The sequence below is a fragment of the Acomys russatus genome, chromosome 6 (assembly GCF_903995435.1).
Source record: "Acomys russatus chromosome 6, mAcoRus1.1, whole genome shotgun sequence".
Classification (NCBI taxonomy): domain Eukaryota; kingdom Metazoa; phylum Chordata; class Mammalia; order Rodentia; family Muridae; genus Acomys; species Acomys russatus.
This window is the reverse complement of record NC_067142.1, coordinates 24047836-24071135: the sequence shown is the minus strand read 5'-3', so window position 1 is coordinate 24071135 and position 23300 is coordinate 24047836. Positions and strand designations below refer to the sequence as shown.

General features: G+C 38.2%; 1 pseudogene; it reads right to left on the bottom strand.

The window, feature by feature from the left end:
* Positions 1-16080: 16080 nt before the first annotated feature.
* LOC127190969 (ribosome production factor 2 homolog) lies at positions 16081-16980 on the bottom strand (annotated as a pseudogene).
* Positions 16981-23300: the final 6320 nt, after the last annotated feature.

Sequence of the window (23300 nt, the reverse complement as noted above, 5' to 3'; positions counted from 1 at the left end):
ATGAGAGCAGGCTTATTAAGATTAACAAATTGTTAAAGGCCAGGATAATGACTAAGGTTGTCGAAAGGCTTTGCAAATGAAAATTTCTAGCTAATTAGCATAGCTGACTTGCTCCTCACCAGGTCTCCATTTGCTAATGAAGTCACTAGAACTTTGAATGAAATAATATTCAACCAAAATGAGGATAATTAGTCATATTTCCTGTCTGGAATGTGACTGTGTCCTACCCACTTAAGTGCCAGTAGGGATGATCATTGGGGAAAACTTCCTGAAACATGCAAGTGTGTAATTCCAAACACAGCCCTCCTGTCAGGAATTAAATCTCTATCATGTGTTCAACCATTGAATATTGTGACATTATGTTGTCATCTGCAAAGCCCAGGCTCAGAACAACACATTTGAATCACATAGAAATGTCAGAAAAACAAAACAAAACAAATCAAGATTCTGTTTTGGGGCTACATATAGTCATTCTGTCACGAATGTGATCCATGAGCTACAGATTGGACACACCTGCTTTAAAATGTACCCATACCTCACTCTTACTTAGTGTTTAGAAAAAGACAGACTTGCCACATCTCAAATAATAGTTAATCTAGTTCAAGCTTTGGTGTAGGAAAGTGAGCTTCGGTTGTTGCAGACCTCACTATGATGTCCCATTATAACAGTCCTGCCCCTTTTGGTAGTCAATGATAAGAGTGCCTACTGGATTTTAAAAGAGCATTTTAGAACCATTCCTCTACTTATTTCTCCAAGACACACCTTAATTGGTATGGCAAAAGTGAGATTTTCAGAATGATGTACTTTGCCTGTGTCATGCTTCCTGCTGCCCCCTGTATTTGAATACTGGGTCCCCTGTTTTAGAATGTCTGACAAGAACTAAAGCAACAGTTAGCTAGACTTTCTGCCCAAGATCTGATCCTACTCTTCCCAGATATAAGCTATCTTCTGCACGCTTCAGTTGCCATCAGCCATCTTTCTCCAAGCCTTCCCCATGACTGTGTCCCTCAAACCCCAAGAAGACAGTCTAAGAAAGACAAGTGCTATGCTTTTTTTGCCCAACAGTTACTCCTAATGTCATAAAATGTACATGACATTAAAATAAAGTTAGAGCCATCTAGAGAGACACAAAGGAGTTACAGGAGGGGAATGGATGATAAAAGAAAAGACAGGACTTGGGCAGAGAGTGCATGCCCAGCATGCAATGGACACTTGTACAACAATTTTAAATATACCTTTAAAGCTTACATCCTGTGCCTGGCAGGGGTGGCACATGCCTTTGATCCAGCACTCAGGGGGCAAAAGCAGGTGGTTTTCTGAGTCTGAGGTCAGCTTGGTTTACAGAGTGAGTTTCAGGACAGCCAAGAATAGATATACAGAGAAACCCTGTCTCAAAATAACAATAACAACAACAACAATAATAATAATAACAAATAGATAAATAAGCCAATTAGATTACACAGATATAGATAGATGATAGATAGATAGATAGATAGATAGATAGATAGATAGATAGATAGATAGATAGATAGATCTTCAAAAGTATCTTTACTTATACAGTTATTTTCTCTGACCCTTTAGTTTTTGGTAGGCCTAAGAGTTAACTGGGGGAAAAGTCAGCTTTCTAAGTCCAAAGCTGGCCTCAGGTAGTGATTTAGTTACTTTAAAATAAGTTGGACATTTCAATTAACCCAGCTGTTATTGAATTATGAGTTTTATTTAAAACTAATTTTACTGGAGGAATATTTATCATCTGAGGATTATCATAAAATTCATTACTTTTCCTTGTAATGTCTAAGTATTTATATATTATCAGGAAAATAGTTTAGTAGCATTCTATATGTATATGTGTATATGTGTGTTTCTCATTTAAAATCATATATGTATAATTTGATATATATTCATATACCTACATATATATATCAAAATGCTTTATCTCTAAACTTTACTATACACTTCTTAGAGCTAAAGATAATTCTTTCAAGACTAACAAAATTATTAAAAATTTAATATCATAATTCTATTCAAAACTCCCCAAATGTGGTACTGTATATAAAGTTAGGGTTTATTTATTTAATCAACATCCCATCTGGATTCATGTGTTTGTAATTGTGTCTCTTTAGTCCCTTTTCTCCAAAATATTCTTTGCATTGCTTTTGTCTGTAAGAACTCTGAAAAGGAGCTGTATATGAAGAGGCTGCTTGACTGATTAAAACTGCACTGATGTGGGAGGGTTTGGACTATAGGTCCAGAGGCTAATTACCTAATCTTGAGTTAGCTTAAGCCCCCGAACGGCCATTGCTTGCCCATCTCTGTGTCAGAACTAACGTTCTGTGACTAATAGATAAAATGCTTTTAGAATCTATTAACTTAACAGATCACTGGCTTCCACCAACCCAAAAGCCAAAACTGTCATGAGATAGCATCTTAGGCCTCTAGAAAAACCTCCTATGTTGCTGTCCCTCTCTCTCCTTGATGCTTCCCCCAGAGCATTTGAAAGGTGTCCTGATTTATGGCTCTCTTTGTTCTGTTACTGTAGAATCTTCATGAAAGAGCTTCCAAGTTGAAGTATGGCTTTTGGAGTGACTTAAATCTGTGTTTCCAGGCCAGGGCCACTAAAACTTGGCTCTAAGATAAACTATCCCTTAGTCCCTTTGAACTGAGAGCTGTGGTATGTATGTGTGTGTTGACACTCTAATGATTATTTACCTTTTTTATGGGTATGTAGTTTTCCCACTGGATGACAGGCAACTTGACAGTGTCTGCACCACTGAAGAGGAGTGGCAGGTGGTTACCCATCACCTAGAAGCTTCCAATTTCCTGAAGTTCCTCAGGCAAGGAGCAGATTTCATGACCTGTCTTCCTGTCTGTCCTGGATGATTAGGTGGCCTGACCTTGTGTAGAACATGCATAGGCATCTACAGCTTTTATAACCTCATGAGTGTGAAATCCTGTAACCCTTCATTGCTTGTGCAGTTATGAACACTCAAGCATCTTTTTTTACAAAATATCTCACAGTCTAAAAAAATGGGTTTTTTGCTGATTTTTCGGTGCTTTGTTAAAGTTTAACATTTTCCTCTATCCTGTATGCTTACTATAAGGTAAATTAATTTTACTTGGAATTAACACTTCCTGCCTCTCGTGTGATATCAGATCTCTCTGACATTAGAGATCTGAACATGTCGACTTGTCTGATAGTGTGATTTTGTACCTTCCCTTTATAGTTATGAGAAATTACCTTCCCTTTATAGTTATGAGAAATTCTTGTGAGCATTCTGTCCTCAGCTGCTTTTTCACTAAATGTTTTAGCATTCATTTGCATCTTGGACCTTGATAAATTACAGTAATACAATTTTGTGAAATGGCTGTTGTATGAATGTATTCTTCCTTCTGTATTTAATAGACATAATTTTTCTGTACAGGAAGTTTTCTTTCTTCTTCTCTCTCTCTTTTTTTTTTTTTCATTTTGAAATAATCCCAGCAAAGATTAGCTGGCTTCTTGTTCTAGTCTCCCCAGTACTGTGTGAATGAGATATGATGTCAACCATTTTTGAAATGACCCAACTCTTTTCACAGGAAACGGCTTTTAGAAATTCAAAGCTCAGGGCTGAGTGTGTTCATGGAAAGTGAGTCCGATGTGGGTTTTTTTGTTTTGTTTTGTTTTGTTTTGTTTTGTTTTGTTTACTTTGTTATTGCTCAGACTCACTTCAGATATCCTGCTGTTACAAGAGGCATGGCTATCCTACAGCTCTGGTTCTGCAGACAAGACACTTCACACACTCCAGCAGCTTGTAGATGGGATAGAACCCCATCTGTTGTGGTGAACCCAGTAAAAGTTCTGGATTTGGGCCCAGATGGTGGTAGAGGAGTTATTCAGCTAGCAGCAGGGGTGGGGTTAGGGGGAATACAAGCGCATGTCCTCTGCAAGAGAAGTAAGAGAAGTACCACTGTTTATTACACTGAAAATTTTGGCTTTTAACTATTATTGTTATTTTATGTAACTGGATTGCAATTTTCTCTTTTTTAATTGGGTCCATTTGTATATTATGATTAATTTTACCGAGATAAATTTAGCTAAGACTTTTTTGTTTGGTTGGTTTGGTTTTTCAGGACAGGGTTTCGGGGTTTCTCTGTATAGCCTTGGCTGTCCTGGACTCACTTTGTAGACCAGGTTGGCCTCAAACTCACAGAGATCCACCTGCCTTTGCCTCCCCAAGTGCTGGGATTACAGGCATGTGCTACAGAACCCAGGTAAAACATCTTCTTTAGAAGCATATTATATATGGATATATTTCAAAGACACTCCCAGCAATGTAAAGGAAACATTATGCTCAACATATTTCAAATAATTATTACATTTTCATTAGAAATATTTACTTTCAATTATGTGTGTATTTATGTATCTGTGTGCTAGTGTATGTGCATAAGTGCAGATGCTTTCAGAGGCCAGAAGAGGGTGATGGATCGCTGCAGCTGGCTTACTAGTGGTTGTGAGACTTCCAGAATGGTGTCAGAAGCCAGACTCAGGTCGTCTAAAGGAGGACCACCAGCAAGTCCTCTTAATCACTAAGCCAACTTTAAAGCCTTCATTTGTTTACTTTATTCATTTAAATTCATTTATTTCTACTTGTCTTAAAATTTAACTACCCGCTGTTTTTTTTTTTTTTTTCCCTTTTGGTGAGATTTATAATTTTCAAATATGCAAGGTGCTTACGTAGTTGAGACAATCTAAACACAGTATTCAGAGAAGTCTCCCTCCCGTCCGCCTCATTTCCTGTTCCCATGTGGTCTATATCTTTTAGACTTCTTTCAGTCCTTCAGAGAGAGGAGATGTTTTTTAGTTAATCGTATATCCAGCCACCTTAATGAAGACATCCGTCAGCTGTAGGAGTTCCCTGGTAGAACTTTTGGGGTAGCTTATGCATACTATCATATCACCTGCAAATAGTGATGCTTAGATGTCTACCTTTCCAGTTTGCATCCCCTTGATCTGTTATCTAGCTAGAACTTCAAGTACTGTGTTGAATAGATATGGAGAGAGACGGCAGTCTTGTCTTGTCCCCGATTTAGTGGAACTGCTTTAAGTTTCTCTCCATTTAATTTGATGTTAGCTATTGGCTTGCTGTATATTGCCTTTATTGTGTTTAGGTATGTGCCTTGTATCCTTGATCTCTCCAAGACTTTTACCATGAAGGGATGTTGGATTTTATCAAAGGCTTTTCCAGCATCTAATAAGATGATCATATTTATTTCTTTCAGTTTGTTTATATGATGGATTACATATTAGATTAGAAATATATATAATGTGTGTGAGGAATAATCTTAAGTTTGAATTCTATACCAATGTTAAGACCATAGGTATGGAGTTATTTACAAGAGTACCAGTGGCTACTCCACCAATAAAAAATATTTCTAATTTTTCCATCAAAAGTTGACTGCCCAAGTATCCTCAGAGAGAAAGGGAATCTCATAGCCTGGCATCCTTCATGTTCTGTGAAATAATCAGAGCTGCTGGAGACAGGCTAGTAGAAGAGCACAGGTTGGGAAGAGAAAAGGATCAGCAGATGCTGGGGGCCCATCAGGAGATAATGTGATCAAAATGGACAAAGATGCCCTAATGAAACCTTTTATATATAATTAATATATGCTAGTGCAGGCAGGGGGAATGAAAGGAAGTTATACACCTGTGAGGAAGCATGTAGGAACAATTAAGTAATTTCAAGTTGGAGTAAATTTTTCTTTAAATTTAATTTTGCTTTTTTGTGTCAGTTTAATTTTCTTGTGTTTTTTATTTTCCTATGTAAAATATAACTTATGATTCCTGAAATTTTAAAATAGTTTTTGGCCCTGTGTTTAAATTCAAAGAAAGATGAACCATGGAGAGGTAGATTTTAATTTGTATAAACTGCTCTTAGTAGCATGGTCTAATTAAGATACCCATTAAATTCTTGTAATGCTAATTTAATTTGAACACAAATGTAATTGAGCTCCATTGAACTTCTTTTAACATAAAATTAGTACAGTGGACATAAAATGGATGTAATAATTGGATATTGTTATCAGAAATATTATGTGAATGAAAAATTTTGACTGCTGTCATGATAACTGATGCACTGTTTTACAGAATAAGAAATTGTGAGAGTCCCAGATTTACTAAAATAAATCATATGAAACACTATATGAAAGACCGCTGTGATTTGAACTGAAGACAAAGGTCAAGCCGTTTCCTTCTGACATTAATAAATGCATTTTCCTAGACTTGGGAGAGTTTTTGTAATACTGAAAATTTTAATGATTTTGTATGCATGTGAACTTAGGTAAAATGGTAAATCTCAAAGTTTTTCACCGTTAAGACATCTTACTCTTGTTCAAGGTACTTTAAAAATCACTTAGGCCTGGTGGTATTGGCCATGCCTTTAATCTCAGCGCTTTAGCCAGGTCTATAGCGCAAGCTCTGGGACAGGCAGGACTACACAGAGAAACCCTATCTAGAAAAAATAAATAAACATCTTAGGGGCTGGAGATATGCTTAGCTATTAAGAACTTGCTGGTTTGCAGAGGAGCCAAGTTTGGTTCTCAGAATCTGCTACAGATGAGTCATAACCATCTCTAACTCCAGATCCACAGGACCTGATGTCCTCTTCTGGCCTCTTCAGTCACATGCGTGCAAGTGGTTCACACACAAGCACTCAAGCACACATGAGTAAAAGTAAACTAAATAAAAATATTTGTTAAAATATGTTGTAGTTATCAGCAAAATCTGTAAGAAGATGAGAACCTTGTATATACATATATATATATATATATATATATATATATATATATATATCAGAATTTGATTTACGTTCATGAATTGGTAGCTTTTTTCTTTGAAGTGACAGTTTTATTAATTTATTGTGCAAGTTGCTGTGGAGGCTGGACTGAATAACCAGGGTCCACTATTTCTTATTTCAAACACAAATCATGTTACCGGAGAGAGAGAGAGAGAGAGAGAGAGAGAGAGAGAGAGAGAGAGAGAGAGAGAGAGAGAGAGAAAAGAAGAAGAAGAAGAAGAAGAAGAAGAAGAAGAAGAAGAAGAAGAAGAAGAAGAAGAAGAAGAAGAAGAAGAAGAAGGAAGAGAGAGAGAGCGAATGCTAATTCAACCCAGAAGGGTGAGTTGACTTGATTTACCTTTTATGCCTCACCGAGCATAAATTTTCCTAGTCTGTCAGAAAATATTAAAAGTTTATATATCTAGGCTTTCATATGCAAATAAAATTATTGACAATTAGAGCATCAACAAGAATGCTCTTCAATAAAATTGGTATTCCCCCCACCCTCGTGAGTAAATGGCCTGATGCTGTTTAATTGTCCTAAGGTAGTACAAATTTTTATCCATCATTGTTTTTGCTTAATTAGTACAAATGTCAACATGATGAAAACATCAGAGGGTCTTATGATTATTATGAAGACAGTTTGGACCTTGTAGAACATGAGAGTGCCTTACTGATCCCCAGAGACCACAGAAGCACTCTTTGAATGTGTTATAATAAATCAGCAAAGACATCGACAAAGAAAGCTGCATTTATTCCCACTATGCCATCTGTCACATGAGACCCTAGGAAACTTAGGAAATCAGTCCCTGCCTGTCCTCTCCCTTTCTTCTCTCTCAGCCTGTCTGCACACCTTGTCTCTTGTGTCCTCTACAGGAACACATATGTGTTCATACACATGCACACACAAACAAAATAAATCTTAAAAGAAAGAAAGAATATGAGATACTCTCCATGTAAGTTTTGGAATTCAAGGGTAAATAAACTGTAATTAGGGGAATACTGACTGAACCTAACTACTTAACTCCAGACATCTAGACAATATGTCTCCTCATCTGATTTTTTTAAGTGTGTGTGTGTGTGCATGTTTGTGTGTTAAGTGTGTAGGTGCCTTGGAGGCCAGAAGAAGGCAGCAGATCTGGAGTTTCAGGCAGTAGTCAGCCATTAAATTTTGATGCTGGGAACCAAACTTGGGTCCTCTGTAAGAGCAGCCAGTGCTCTTAACTTTGGCAACCCCTATGATGTTTTTCATGATTTTGAAAGATGATTGCCAAAGATACAATAAAATTCTAATGTATAATGTTTTAAAGCTTCATTAAGCAAGCAAGGCTTTGTTTGAGACATTTAGCCTTGGCATAAGAGGCAATAAATTGTGTAGTTTTGAGAGCAATCTTTAATGCTTTTTTGTCACATGCATGGCAGTTGCTGGGTGAGAAAGCACTGCCTTACACCAGGAGGGTCTCAGGATTTTGAAGTTTTGGAGAAAACCATCTGTTCTATTGTACTCTCCTAGCTTGTTGGCCATTATACAGAGAGAGCTACCAAGAAAAATCCATACATTCTAACTTATAGCAGTCAGAGAGAAGGTATGATTTCATAACCAAACAAATTCTAGGTTAATTAATATAAGTATGTCTCAACTTGAAGGGTTTGGCCCCATCTCTGGATATCTCTAAAAATATTGGGCACTTCCATTTTTAAAGTTTCTATTCTATCATAGATTTTTTTCCATGAAGGAAATGTAATTCCCAAATATTTTTCCTTGTGAGAATATAAGCTTTCAATTGAAATTGGCTGATAACTTGAATGAAAGTTTGCTGACATTTCTCTAAGACTCTAGTTCTTATGGAAATTCGCAATGAAGAAGGCGTGGCAGATGGACAGCGGAACAAATTGTAGAGTTATCAGTAGCATGGATTACACGTGACAGGATTGGATTCTGCCAGCACTTCTGTGATTACCCTATTAAAAACTTTTGCAGATTTTAGGAAAATGGGAAATGTTCTTGTGATGAATAGCATCCATGGCCTGCTTAGTAAGATCTAAAATTACCTGGTGACATATCCAAAGACATGGATTCTGGGGGGTCTGTTGCTTAGGTTAATTAAGTTATGGTTGGGCCCACTATGGATAGCACAATTCTCTGGGATGGGATCCTGGACTGTATGAAAAAGAGGAACTCACCTGAGCATTATCAGTAGCCTCTCCTTTCCTCCTGACTGTGGAGGCCATGTGACCAGATGCCTCAAGTCCCTGATGCTGTGATTCTCCTGCCACGATGGAATGTTACCATGAGCTGTGAGCCAAAGTAAAGTTTTTGCCTCTTAAGTTACTTTTGTTGGAGCATTTTATCACAGTAAAGGGGAAGCTGAAAATAAGAGCTGGATGCATGTAGTTCAGGTGAATGATAACCCATTTACTCAAGCATGGTTTCTTATGCAGATTCTGAATGAAATCGTGGAGAAAATATTGGTTTGGAAAAGTCATGTGCTACATGGTACACTGTGATAGAACTTAAGAAGTATGCATTACCCCATTCTAACATTAGTTTTCTATGTTTTATGAGGTGCCAACCTGATGTGACACCTTTATGTGCCTGTGTGTGTGTGATATATGTATGCCTGTGTGTGTGCATGGGTGTGGATGTGCTAGCATGCGCATGTGTGAAGGACAGATATCTATATCATAAATTTTCCCTTATTGTTCTCTTTTAGTGTTTTATTTTTGTTTTTTGTTTGCTTCTTTGTTTGTTTGTTTTGAGGTAGAGTCTCTTCATTTAACCTAAAGCTCATGATTTTGGCTAGTCTGGCTGGCCAAAAATTTCAGAGATTCACTTATTCATATGCCCCCAGCATTAGGGCACTAGACAAGAAGTGCTACATCTGGGTTTTCTGGCGTTTTTGGGTCTGATCTGGGTATATAAATGCCAGCCTTCATAATTATCAGCAGGTACTTTACCCATTTAGCCATCTCCCTAGCTCTTGGTGTGATGTTTCTTTACCTCCTCAAGCATGCTGTGCACTTGCATGTCTGATCCCCCTGTAGCATGAAAACAAATAAATAACACACACCCAGACACCCTTCCCTCCACCCACCCAGCCTCATTTAAAGATCAGCTCTGATGGTCTTCCTTGAACCTTTGTGTCCTGACCCTTCTCTCCTCGCACCATCAAGGTGGGATCTAAACCATAACATCTATGTCTTCCTCAGCCTAAAGTGTTTGTCTAGAAATCAACACAATAAAAAATATAAGAGATGTCCTGGAGGAGTTTCTGGGACAATAAGCTAGTTGTTTTTGTTGTTTTCCTAAACTTTCTTTTGCTTGTGCTCCATAGGAAAGTAGAAGTACCAGGAAAGTTGATGATATATCGCATTAACTTGGTCTTAAAAATAGGGCATGTGGGCAGCCAAGAGTCATGAGTAGATTTAATGACTCTCATGACAGAATAGAAACAAATAGCCAGGAGAACAGTAGGTGCTAAATGGGTTCAAGGTCATCCTCAGCCACATACAGAGCAGGTGACCAGTCTGGGCTTCATGAGACCCTGTCTCTAAAACAAAGACATCTATAAACAATTACTATCAAATTATAAGAATATTCACTGATTAGTTAGAAAGTAAAAATCAAATAATGCATTCACCTAACTTTTTCATAGGTTTTCTACTTTATTGTTATTTATTTGTGTGTGTGTGTGTGTGTGTGTGTGTGTGTGTGTGTGTGTGTGTGTGTTTGTGTGCACGCGCGCATGCACACACTCATAGATACCAGAATGGAGTAGCAAAGCAACTGAAGCTGGAGTTGCAGGAGAACATGAGCTACTGTGCTTGGGAGCTGGTCCCTCTGTAAGAGCACTCAGTTCTCTTAATTGAGGAGCCATCACTCCAGAGGCAGAACACCATCTACCTTGTCCTCTGAAAGGAAGAAAAAAAAAAACCATTTTATCAGTATTATTCAAACATGGAGTGATGAGGTTGGGTCTGTGCTTATGAGTCACTGCAATTTAATTATGATTCATAAGCTTCACCCCAAAATGTAATTTGATCCCCTTTAATCTATATTTTATTCATTCCCTCTCTAATCATATGTTTCATTGAGCATTTCCATGGTTAATTTCACTAAATTACCCCAACTACAGAAAAGTGGGATTTTACTTGGACTTTTAAAAGTTCCTCATTAGAAAATACTTGTAAATTTAAGATAGCCTTTTGCTGTTAGTCTTTCCAAAAGTACAAAATGGCTGAATGTGGTCACAAATGTCTGTGATCCTAGTTTTTAGGAGGTGGACTGCAAGATCAGGAGCTTGATCATCCTTTGTTCCATGGTGATTTCAAGGCCAGCTTTGTGTCAGGAAACGAAAAAATGTAACAAAACAAAAATTAAAGGACATGAACCTTGAGTCAGGAGACTTTGGAGTCTTTTATAATTTTTGATAATATTTCAATTTTGGCAATACCCACTGAATCATTTTTATCAGTAATTACAGATGGTTATATCTTTTGGAGGGGCCATACTGACCTCTCTCCTGGTATATCATATATTAAATAAGGCTCTTCTTGCTTCACACACTAGAAAATGTGTTCCCAGACAGACACATGGGAAAGCAGTACTAAGGATGAAGTGAAATGTCAGGGAGAAAGAAAAGTCTGAATTCAAAATGTGATTTAGAAAGATCTAGAGTGTTGACTCAGAGGTTAAGAGTACTTGTTACTCTGCACCTACATTGTGCCTCACAACCATGCATAACTCTATTTCAGGAGCTCTGACTCCATCTTCTGATTCCTGCAGAAACCAGACATGGATGGGGTGCACAGGCATTCATGCACACAAAACACTCATACAAATAAATCTAAAAGAAGATAATAAAAATGATTACAAAATAAACAGACTATGTAGCATTTGGATACTTGTGAGCTATGCAAAGAAAGAAAAAAAAAGGATTAGACAGATTTATTGGGAATGCTAGATTTTACTCAAAGCCACTTTTTTTTTTTTTTTTTTTTGCAGTAAATGAAAATAATTGACAGTCTTCCACCAGAGTGCTTTGAAAGTCATTAATAAATTATCTGGACTGAGCAGTGCAATGCATGCTTAGTTTGTGCTGGATTCTTTGTGTCCTGGTTACAAGTATTTGTCACGTGACACATCCCGGAATCATCTGAGAGGAGCGGCTGCAATTGAAGGGTTGCCTAGGACAGGTTGGTCTGTTGACATATCTGTGAGAGATTCTCTTGATTATTAATTGGTGGAGACAGGCTCAGCCCACTGTTGGTGGCATCATTGTCTGAGTAAGTCGGCCTGAGCTATGTAAGAAAGCTAGCTAAGTACAATACTGTAAGCCAGTCAAAGGGTAAGTCAACTTGCAACTGTTCCTGTCTTGAGTTTCTGCCCTGACTTTCCTCAGCAATGGACGGCAACCTTAATGTGTAAATCAAATAAACCCTTTCTTCCCCAAGTTGCTTTTGTTCAGTGTATTTTATCACAGGAAAATAATGAGGCTAGAACATCTTAGTGTCTTTATTTCTTTTCAAGATAGACATAAAATTGGGTCATATACTGAAAATAAAACAGATGGTACACAGAATGTTCTAGACTGAGTATGCAGCATGTACTGGCAGGGTGTTGTTGTACAGAGATGCTCCTTCAGTGATGTGTCTCGTAGCTTTCAGGAGCAATGCGTCATCTTTAGAGTCTCAGTTTCACAACTGCTCTACTGCCTTCATTACCCATTTAGCCACCCTCATGGGGGATGGGGCATACAACTTCCTGGTTGGAATAGAGAAGCAAGAAAGACCATACAGATGCAGGTCTTCAAAAAGTGAAAATCTAGAGCCCACCAAGCAATGTTGCCTGGTAGAACAAATGACCCAAGGAGGATGCAACCCTGAGTTTATTCATCTAGATCCTTTACCATACGTGTCAATGGTGTGGAAGAGTGTTGCTACTCCTGAAACCCTCTGCACTCAGGATGCTGCCAGGCTTTCTACAAGTGTAACAAAGTTGAATCTATGAAGCTTAAAGTTTGTCTTTGACAAAACTTCCAGATTTCCAACCCTAATCACTTTGACTGTAACATTTACCAGATAACTCCCATCATTTCCCTGGCCACTATTTCTTTCATTTGAAGAAGTTTTTCTTAGTATTATATTGGGAAGGTGTCACTTGTACATCAGAGTCAGGGAACACTAAATAGATTTTCTGTTGTTGTTGTCTTGTTGATGGTTAGGTTTTATGGGTTCTATGGCTCCCATCTCTTTTTAAAATGTTTTCAATTCTATGTAAGTGTGTATCTGTGGGTATGTATACATGAGTACAGTGCCTACAAAATCCAGGAATGGGTGTTGAATTCCCTGGAGTGGCATTATAGGTAGTTTTTAGCTACCCAGTATGGGTGATAAGAACCAAATTCAGGTCCTCTGTAAAAGCAATGACCTTCTAACTGCTGAGAAATCTCTCCAGCCTGGCTTATCTCCTCTATGGAGGATCCATGTCTTTGTTCCCCTTTTCCTTACTATCTTGGTTATAGCTACTGGCAAACACCAATTCTTCTCACTTCACTTATTTAATATATTGCACTAAATATTATGCTTAGTGTAATTCCACTAACACTTGACAAAAATAGTCCCACTGTATAAGTAATGACTAATTCATGCTTCTACGTAGCTTGAACATAAAATGTATGTGACCGTCTATGAGTTCTTCAGCTTCCCATCTTGTAGAAGTGTCCCATGAATGGAAACACTTCTGGAGGAAGCCTTATTAATATTCAGGAAGTGAGCAACTCATGCCACAGAGCTCACTTGATGAAACTTACAGGATTCACAGAGTCATTTTCATCTCCTAGATTATACAGGTGGTAAGGGGAGATGAGACTCTTCAACCTGTTGAGCAGCCTGAAAGTCATTTATGGAGTTCCACTCATGCTGTGACGGATGATTTCATGATATGGGTGTGGCTGAGTTGTCCATCATCCTCTAAGAAATGTCCCCAAACTAATGGTTTACAAAGTTGAACGTGGTCCTGATTGTTACTTTGATCTGACATTGGGTCCCTATCTGGAGAGGATAGATTTTTGTTTATGTCTCCATGAAAGAAGTCACAATATCTTATCAAATATCTCCTTTTTATTATTGTGCTTATATTTTAAAATCCCAGGTCATTCTAAGGTCAGATGCTATTGCTGAACACTCTATAGGCTTGTCAGAATCTCTGGACATAATATCCAGGACCCACAAATTGATGAAAGCTATTTAGTTATTTTAACATGAAATCATGTTGAGAGATTTTACTAATATGATTCAGGAAATATTGGTCCTGACCTCAAAATTGCTGGTCTTACTCTTGCTTTATTCAATGAATATGAGTGGACTTGAGTCTCCCAATAAGCAGCTCAAATTAAATGTCCAGGTTAAGGTACTGCTAGCTTGGAAAGTGGAGTATTTGGTAGTATCTTTTATCATTGTCGCTGATCTTCCTGATTGAGTGAATGAATAAACACATCATCATTCCAGCTACTGTTTTACATATTTTCAGGAGGCAAGCATACAAGGCAAGAAGCTTTGTTTCAACTTGCCTTATTTCATCTGAAAATGAAGCTGTTGAAAAGGCAGGGCTTACTTTGGAAATCTATCTGGTGCTATCTCAGAAAACTGGGAATAGGGCTTCCTCAAGACCCAGCTATTCCACTCCTTGAAATATACCCAGAAGATGCTCCATCACACAACAAGAAACTTTGCTCAACCATGTTCATAGCAGCCTTATTCATAATAGCCAGATCATGGAAATAGCCTAAGTTTCCCTCAGTAGAAGAATAGATAAAGAAATTGTGGTATATTTACACTATAGAATACTACTCAGCTATTAAAAGAAAGGAATTCCCAAAATTTGTGGGCAAATGGATTGAGCTAAAAATGATCATAATGAGTGAGTTAACCCAGAAGCAGAAAGAGTCAAATGGTATATACTCACTTATATCTGCATACTAGCCCAAGGGGCATGTCCCATGAAAGTCTTCACTTACCAGGAAACTGGGACAGAGGGGAGGACATCCTATTGGGATTATAGATGAGAGAAGCATGGGAGAATGGCAAAGTAGAAGGATCCAGAGGGTCCTAGAAACCTACAAGAAGAACATTATGATAGGCAGATTTGGGCCCAGGGGTCCCACTCAAACTATGGCACCAGCCAAGGACAATACAGGCCATAAACTTCAAACCCCAGATCTAGCTAATGGACAGGACATTCTCCACAGTTGAGTGGAGAGTGGGATATGACTTTCACACATACTCGAGTGCCTCATATTTGACCATGTCCCCTGGAGGGGGATACCTGGTGGCACTCAGAGGAAGGATAGCAGGCTACCAAGAAGAGACTTGATATGCTATGAGCATATAAAGGGAGAGGAAATCCCCCTTAGGAACAGTCATAGGGGAGGGGAGTAAGAGGAAAATGGGAGGGAGGGAGGGAGGAATGGGAGGATACAAGGGATGGGATAACCATTGAGATGTAACAAGAATAAATTAATTTAAAAAGGGAAAAAAAGAAAAGACAGGGCTTGTCTCAAAAAACAAAATAAATAAATAAATAAACAAATAATCAAATAAATAAATAAAATGTAGGAAAACTCCTCAGGTAAACTAGTCAAATCATAAACAGACTCTATCTTGCCAAATTAAAAGATGTAAGAAAGAGTCAGTGATGTAGGTCAATTGTTAGAGCACTTGACTAGTATGCACAAAGCCTTCCATTCTATCCTCAGCACTACATAACCTAGGCATGGTGCTGCATGGTCATAACCTCAGCACTTGGGAGGCTTGAGGTTCAGGAGTTGAAGATCATCCTTGGATACATAGAGAGTTAAAAGCCAGTGCGAGATACATGAGATACTACTTCAAAGAGACAGACAGAAAGAGAAAGTAGGCAGCATTATCTCTCACAAGTGAATTGAGTATTATTTTCTATGTGAAAATCTCATTCTTTTTTTCAATTAAAAATTTAAGTAATAAATTATGTTATAGAAATATACAAAATGCTGGGTATGGTGGTACACACCTGTAATTGGAACAGGGGGAGGCTAAGGCCAGCATGGACTACAGTGTGAAATATTGTTACCACTTACCCACTCCAAAAACCTCCAAATAAGCAAATTACTATGAGAAAACTGAACAGACTCAAGTAGAACTATTCTCTTTAGTAAACAACTACAAGAAAGTGCTTGTCACTTGGGTTCCACTAATTTTTTTCTTTTATTTTTTTTTTAAACCCTGCCCCCTAATTATTCTTAATTCTCTTGGATTTCCCCCCTGGTGTTCTGTTCTGCTCTCTGCAGGTCTGTTCTTCAGCTTCTTCATCTTCCTGGTTTGTACTTTGCTTAGGTCTTGCTTATGAATCCTTCTGAAAGTTGTACCAAAAGTATCCTGAGAGGTATTCTTTCTTTTCCTTGGCTTGAGAACTTAGGGCATTTTCATGCACAATTTGTAAAGGTTGTCTGACATTAAATGTGTCCTCCTCACAACTAGGTCCAGCAATGGGCCCATCTCTTCCAGGTCAATTCATGGTGTTCTGCACCCAGATTTCTTCAACAGCAGCTTATAGCTTCGAAAGTAAACCTTCCCATTCAGCGCAGTGAAGTGAAGGACATATTCTAATGCAGCCAGCCAGACAGTTGACACTGTGGGGCCTCAGAATAAATCAAGAAGACTTTTAAATCTTCTGTTACATCAAAATCATCACCAGCAAATATCAGGATTGATTTTGTTCCCAAAGGGCACTTACTATCCTGAATATCTTTTAAAGACACAGATTTCTTAGTACCTAGTTCAATCACATCCAGCACATGGTAGTCATAGATATGCCCTATTACTAGATTATTTGGCCTCCTCTCACTATGGAAGCCAAAAATTAATAAAGAACAGTCTGACTTACTTGAAAAGAACTCCAGTTATGTCTGATCTTCAAGTGGCCTTATGCTATTTTTCCATTTATATAGACTCCATATGGTTTCTTCAGTGCACACACGTCTCTGAGTACTTGTGTCATGGTTGCACTTGCATTTCTACCTTTAATCAGCGTGACATTCTTACTATTTTCGTTGACTTTTGGTTCTCTCTTCTCAAGAAATCACTTAGCCCTTTTTGTTTTAGGCTTTATGACTTTATCCAAAGCATCCATCGCTACCAGAACTGCTAGTGAATGCACGTGTGCTCTTAGTTCTGCAAAGCCACTGCTAGCGCCCGAAGAGGCAATCGAAATCCCATTCTTCTTTCCTTCCAAGTGAAAGCTTTCAAGGTGCGTTTATTTAAGAGCCCCTTTAAGGGGCTGAAGAAATGAGCCAGTCTGTACAGTACTGACTACATAAGCATGAGGACCAGAAAAATTGAGGAATGGTGGTACAGCACTTGTAATCCCAGTGGTGGGGAAATGAGGACAGGAGGAGCCCTGCGCCTTACTGGCTGACCAGCCTACCTTAAATGGCAAACTCCAGGTCAATTGGAGGTCTTATCTCAAGCAAAACAAAAGTTAACACACACACACACACACACACTTGTGGTCAGTGACTGAGAAATTACACAAAAATTGCAGCTTCTCAAGCTTCTTTTCCTTATGGGACCCTGAGTATTTTTAGCTCATGGGTTGTCTGTCAATCAAATCAAAGTAGCATCTCAAGTCCGAAAGAAATGAAGACTTCCTCACAGAAGCTGACAAACGACTTAATGGGGAGTGAAAACCACTTGTTGGCATTTGTTCAGACCTATGTGTGACAGCAGAGCGATGTCCTAATTTTGTTTTTGTTGTTTGATAAAGTATTTGGCAAAAGCAACTTAGAGGAAAAAGACTTTATTTTAGCTCTCAGTTGCAGGTTACAGCCCATTACTGAGGGGAGGTCACAACAGCATGCATGCAAGGCCTCTGGTCCCAGTGCACCCATAGTGAAGAAAAAGAGGGCATAAAATAATACGTGCATGCTGCTGCTCAGCTCACTCTCTCTCCTTTCTGCTCAGTTCAGAGCCCAGTCCATAAAACAGTATGGCCCCGTAGTCAGTGTGGGTGTTTCCCACCTCAATTAACATACACCTCAAAAGCATGCCCATAGGTCAGCCTGATGCAGACAATCCATCAGTGAGACTCATTTCCTCAGTGATTTTAGAATATCTAAACTTGATAGTTGAAACCACCCATCATAGAACTCCAGCCAGCCTCTTGATGGGAAGAATTTATTCTACTTCTACCAAATATGTTTCTAATCCCCTTCCTTTCATAGATATGAAATGGTTAAAGAGAAAGCACTTTAAGTGAAGTTATAGTAATGAAGACGAAGTCAAAATAGTAGAAGCGGGATTAGAAAGAGGGCTCAGTGGGCAATGCTTTCTCCATGCAAGCCTGTGGACCCGAGTTCATATTCCCCAAATCTATACAATCCAGACTTAGCATGCATATTGTTTTCTATCCCCCATTCCCTTTCAAAAGAGCAAAATAAAGGAAACAATACTGCACCAGTTTTACCTTAATGATGATATATTTATGCCACATCCCAGCATTCCTTGGATGGATTTCCCAAAAGACTCTATCTGAATCTTTTAAAATATGTTTTATTAATGTATCCATATTACATCTCAATTGTTATCCCATCCCTTGTATCCTCCCATTTCTCCCTCCCATTTTCCCCTTATTCCCCTCCCCTATGACTGTGACTGAGGGGGATCTCCTCTCCCTGTATATGCTCATAGGGTATCAAGTCTCTTCTTGGTAGCCTGCTATCCTTCCTCTGAATGCCACCAGACCTCGCCATCCAGGGGACATGGTCAAATATGGGGCACCAGAGTTTATGTGAAAGTCAGACTCCACTCTTCACTCACCTGTGAAGAATGTCCTCTCGATTGGCTAGATCTGGGTAGGAGTTCGAAGTTTACTGCATGTATTGTCCTTTGCTGGTGCCATAATTTGAGCAGGACCCCTGGGCTCAGATTCGCCCATCATAATGTTCTTCTTGTAGGTTTCTAGGACCCTCTGGATCTTTATATTTCCCCATTCTCCCATGCTTCTCTCACTGAGAGTCCCAATAGGATGTCCTCCCCTCTGTCCCACTTTCCTGATAACTGAAGAAATTCATGAGACATGCCCCTTGAGCTAGTGTCCAGATATAAGTGAGTATATATATACCATTTGACTCTTTCTTCTTCTGGGTGAACTCATTCATTATGATCATTTCTAGTTCAATCCATTTGTCCATAAATTTTGGGAATTGCTTATTTTTAATAGCTGAGTAGTATTCCATAGTGTAAATGTACCACAGTTTCTTTATCCATTCTTCTACTGAGGGACACTAAGGCTGTTTCCATGATCTGGCTATTATGAATAAGGCTGCTATGAACATGGTTGAGCAAATGTTCTTGTTGTGTGCTGTCTTCTGGGTATATTCCAAGGAGTGGAATAGCTGGGTATTGAGGAAGCCCTATTCCCAGTGTTTTGATATAGCACCAGATAGATTTCCAAAGTGGCTGTACTTGTATGCATGCCCACCAGCAATGAAGGAGTGTTTCCTCTCTCTCCACATCCTCGCCAGCATGTGGTGTCACTTGAATTTTTTATCTTAGCCATTCTGATGGGTATAAGATGGAATCTCAGAGTTGTTTTGATTTGCATTTCCCTGATGACTAAGGAGGTTGAGCATTTCTTTAAAGGTTTCTCAGCCATTTGATATTCCTCTGTTGAGAATTCTCTGTTTAGTTCCAAGCCCCATTTCTCAATTGGGTTATTTGGTTTGGTGGTGTTTACTTTCTTGAGTTCTTTATATATTTTGGATATTAGACTTTTGTCAGATGTAGGGTTGGTGAAGATCTTTTCCCAGTCTGCAGGCTGTCACTTTGTTCCGTTGATAGTGTCTCCTGCCTTACATAAGCTTCTCAGCCTCATGAGGTCCCATTTATTAATTGTTGACATTAAGGCCTGGGCTGTTGGAGTTCTGTTCAAGAAGTTGTCTCCTATGCCAATGTGTTCCAGCCTCTTCCCCACTTTTTCCTCTAACTGATTTAATGTCTCTGGTTTTATGTTGAGGTCTTTGATCCACTTGGATTTGAGTTGTGTGCATGGTGACAAATATGGGTCCAATTGCATTTTTTTTACACATAGACATCCAGGTAGACCAGCACCATTTGTTGAAGATGCTATCATTTTTCCATCGAATAGATTTGGCTACTTTGTCAAAAATCAAGTGACCATATGTGTGTGGATTGATATCTGGGTCTTTGATTTGATTCCACTGATCAACCAGCCTATTGCTGTGCCAGTACCATGCTGTTTTAATTACTGTTGCTTTATAGTACAACTTGAGATTAGGTATGGAGAATCTTTTATTGTACAAGATTGTTTTAGCTATTCTGCATTTTTTCCATATGAAGTTGAGAATTGAACTTTCAATGTCTTTAAAAAATTGTGTAGGTATTTTGATAGGGATTGCATTGAACCTGTAAATTGCTTTTGGTAAAATGACCATTTTTACTATGATAATTCTCCTGATCCACGAGCAAGGGAGATCATTCCATCTTCTTATGTCATCTTCAATCTCTTTATTCAGAGTTTTGAAATTTTTTTCAAACAAGTCCTTCACTTGCTTGGTTAGAGTAACTTCTAAATATTTTATATTGCTTGTTGCTGATGTGAAAGGTATAGTTTTCCTAATTTCTTCCTCTGCATGATTGTTATTTGTATATAGGAAGGCTAGTGACTTATTTGAGTTAATTTTGTATCCAGCCAATTTGCTGAAGGTGTTTACCAGCTGTAGTAGTTCTCTGGTGGAATTTTGGGGGTCACTTATGTACACTATCATATCATCTGCAAATAGGGATAATTTGACTTACTCCTTTTCCATTTGGATCCCCTTGATCTCCTTTTGTTGTCTTATTGCTCTGGCTAGAACTTCAAGAACTATATTGAAAAGATATGGAGAGAGTGGGTAGCCGTGCCCTGTTCCCAATTTTAGAGGAATTTCCTTAAGTATCTCACCATTTAATTTGATTTTAGCTATTGGCTTGCTGTATGTAGCCTTTATTATGTTGAGGTTTGTGCCTTGTATACCTGATCTCTCCAAAACTTTAAACATGAATGGGTGTTGGATTTTATCAAATGCTTTCTCTGCATCTAAGGAGATGATCATGTGGGGTTTTTTTTTCAGTTTGTTTATATGGTTAATTACACTGATGGATTTCCATATATTGAACCATCCTTGCATGCCTGGAATGACACCTACCTGGTCATTGTGAATGATATCTTTGATATTTTATTGTATTCATTTTGCAAATATTTTATTGAGTATTTTTGCATCAATGTTCATAAGAGAAATTGGTCTGAAATTCTCTTTCTTTGTTGGGTTTTTGTGAGGTTTAGGTATCAATGTGACTATGGCCTCATAGAATGAATGTGGTAATGTTCCATTCATTTCTATCTTTTGGAGTAGCTTGTAGAGTATTGGTATTAGCACGTCCTTGAAGGCCTGGTAGAATTCTGCACTGAAACCATCTATCCCTGGGCTCTTTTTAGATGGGAGACTATCAATGATTGCTTCTAATTCTATAGGGGAAATGGGACTATTTAGCTTGTTTATCTATTCTTCACTCAATTTTGGCAAGTGGAATTGATCAAGAAAATCATCCATTTTCCTTAAATTTTCAAATTTTGTGGCATATATGCCTTCAAAGTAGGATCTTATGATTCTTTCTATATCTTCAGTGTCTGTTGTTATGTCTCCCTTTTCATTTCTGATTTTGTTGATTTCAGTACTGTCTCTCTGCCTTTTAGTTAGTTTGGCTAATGGTCTGTCTATCTTGTTGATTTTCTCAAAGAACCAGCTCTTGGTTTTGTTGATTCTTTGGACTGTTTTCTTAGTTTCTAATTTATTAATTTCAGCTCTGAGTTTGATTATTTCCATACGTCTAGTCCTATTGAGTGTTTCTGCTTCTTTTCTTCTAGGGCTTCCAGCTGTGTCATTAAGTTGCTTATGTGGGATATTTCTAATTTCTTTTTAGAGGCACTTAGTACTATGAATTTTCCTCTTAGCACTACTTTCAATGTATCCCACAAATTTGGGTATGTTATTTCCTCATTGAATTTCAGGACGTCCTTAATTTCTTTCTTTATTTCTTCTCTGACCCAGGTGTCATTAAATACAGACTTGTTTAGTTTCTATGTATGTGTAGGCTTTTTGTTATTTCTGTTGTTGAAGTGCAGCCTAAGACCATGGTGATCTGATATGATACAAGGTATTATTTCAATCCTCTTGTATCTGTGGAGGCTTGCTTTGTGACCTATGATGTGATCAATTTTGGAGAAGGTTTCATGGGATGCAGAGAAGAAGGTATATTCTTTCTTGTTTGGGTGAAAGGTTCTATAGATATCTATTAGATCCATTTGATTCATGGCATTGGCTAATGATGTTATTTTTTGGCTTAGTTTCTGTTTCTAGGACCTATCCTTCATTGAGAGTGGGGTGTTGAAGTTTCCCACTATTATTGTGTGGGGATCGATGTGTGGTTTAAGCTTTTTTAGCAGATCTTTTACGAATGTGGGTGCCCTTGTATTGGGAGCATAGATGTTCAGAATTGTGATGTTATCTTGGTTGACTTTACCTTTGATGAGTATGAAGTGTCCTTCCTCATTCTTTTGATTAATCTTGGTTGAAATTCTATGTTGTTAGATATTACAATGTCTACACCTGCTTGCTTCTTGTGACCATTTGCTTGGAATATTTTTTCCAGCCTTTTCCCCTGAGGTAATGTCTATCTTTATGGATGAGATGTGTTTCTTGAATGCAGATGAATGTTAGATCTTGTTTATGCATCCATTCAGTTAGTTTGTGTCTTTTTATTGGAGAATTGAGACCATTGATGTTGAGAGATATTAATGAACAGTGACTGTTAAAAGTCTTAATTTTGATGTAGGTTCCAGTAGAGTGTTTGTGTGGTTGTGTTTTTGCAATAGTGTCGTTATCTATTTCCTGTGTAGTTTTGGTTGTATCTTGTGCCTTTGGGGTGGAGTTTTCCTTCTAGTACCTTCTGTAAAGCTGAATTTGTGAATAGGTGCTGTTTGAATTTGTTTTTGTCATGGAATATTTTGTTTCTTCTGTCAATGGTTATTGATAGTTTTGCTGGGTAAAGTAGTCTGGCCTGGCCTCTTTGGTCTCTTAGGGTTTGCAGGATCTCTGTCCAGGCCCTTCTGGCTTTTATGGTCTCTGCTGAGAAGATGTAATTCTAATAGGTTTGCAATTAAATGTTATTTGGCCCATTTCCCTTGAAGCTTTTAATATTTATCTTTGTTCTGTATATTTTGTGTTTTGATTATTATGTGAAGGGAAGTTTTTCTTTTCTGGTCTATTCTATTGGGTGTTCTGTAGGCCTCTTGTATGTTTATAGGCATCTCTTTCTTTAGACTGGGGAAGTTTTCTATGATTTTGTTTAGAATAGTTTCTGGGCCTTGGAGTCTGGCATCTTGTCTTTCCT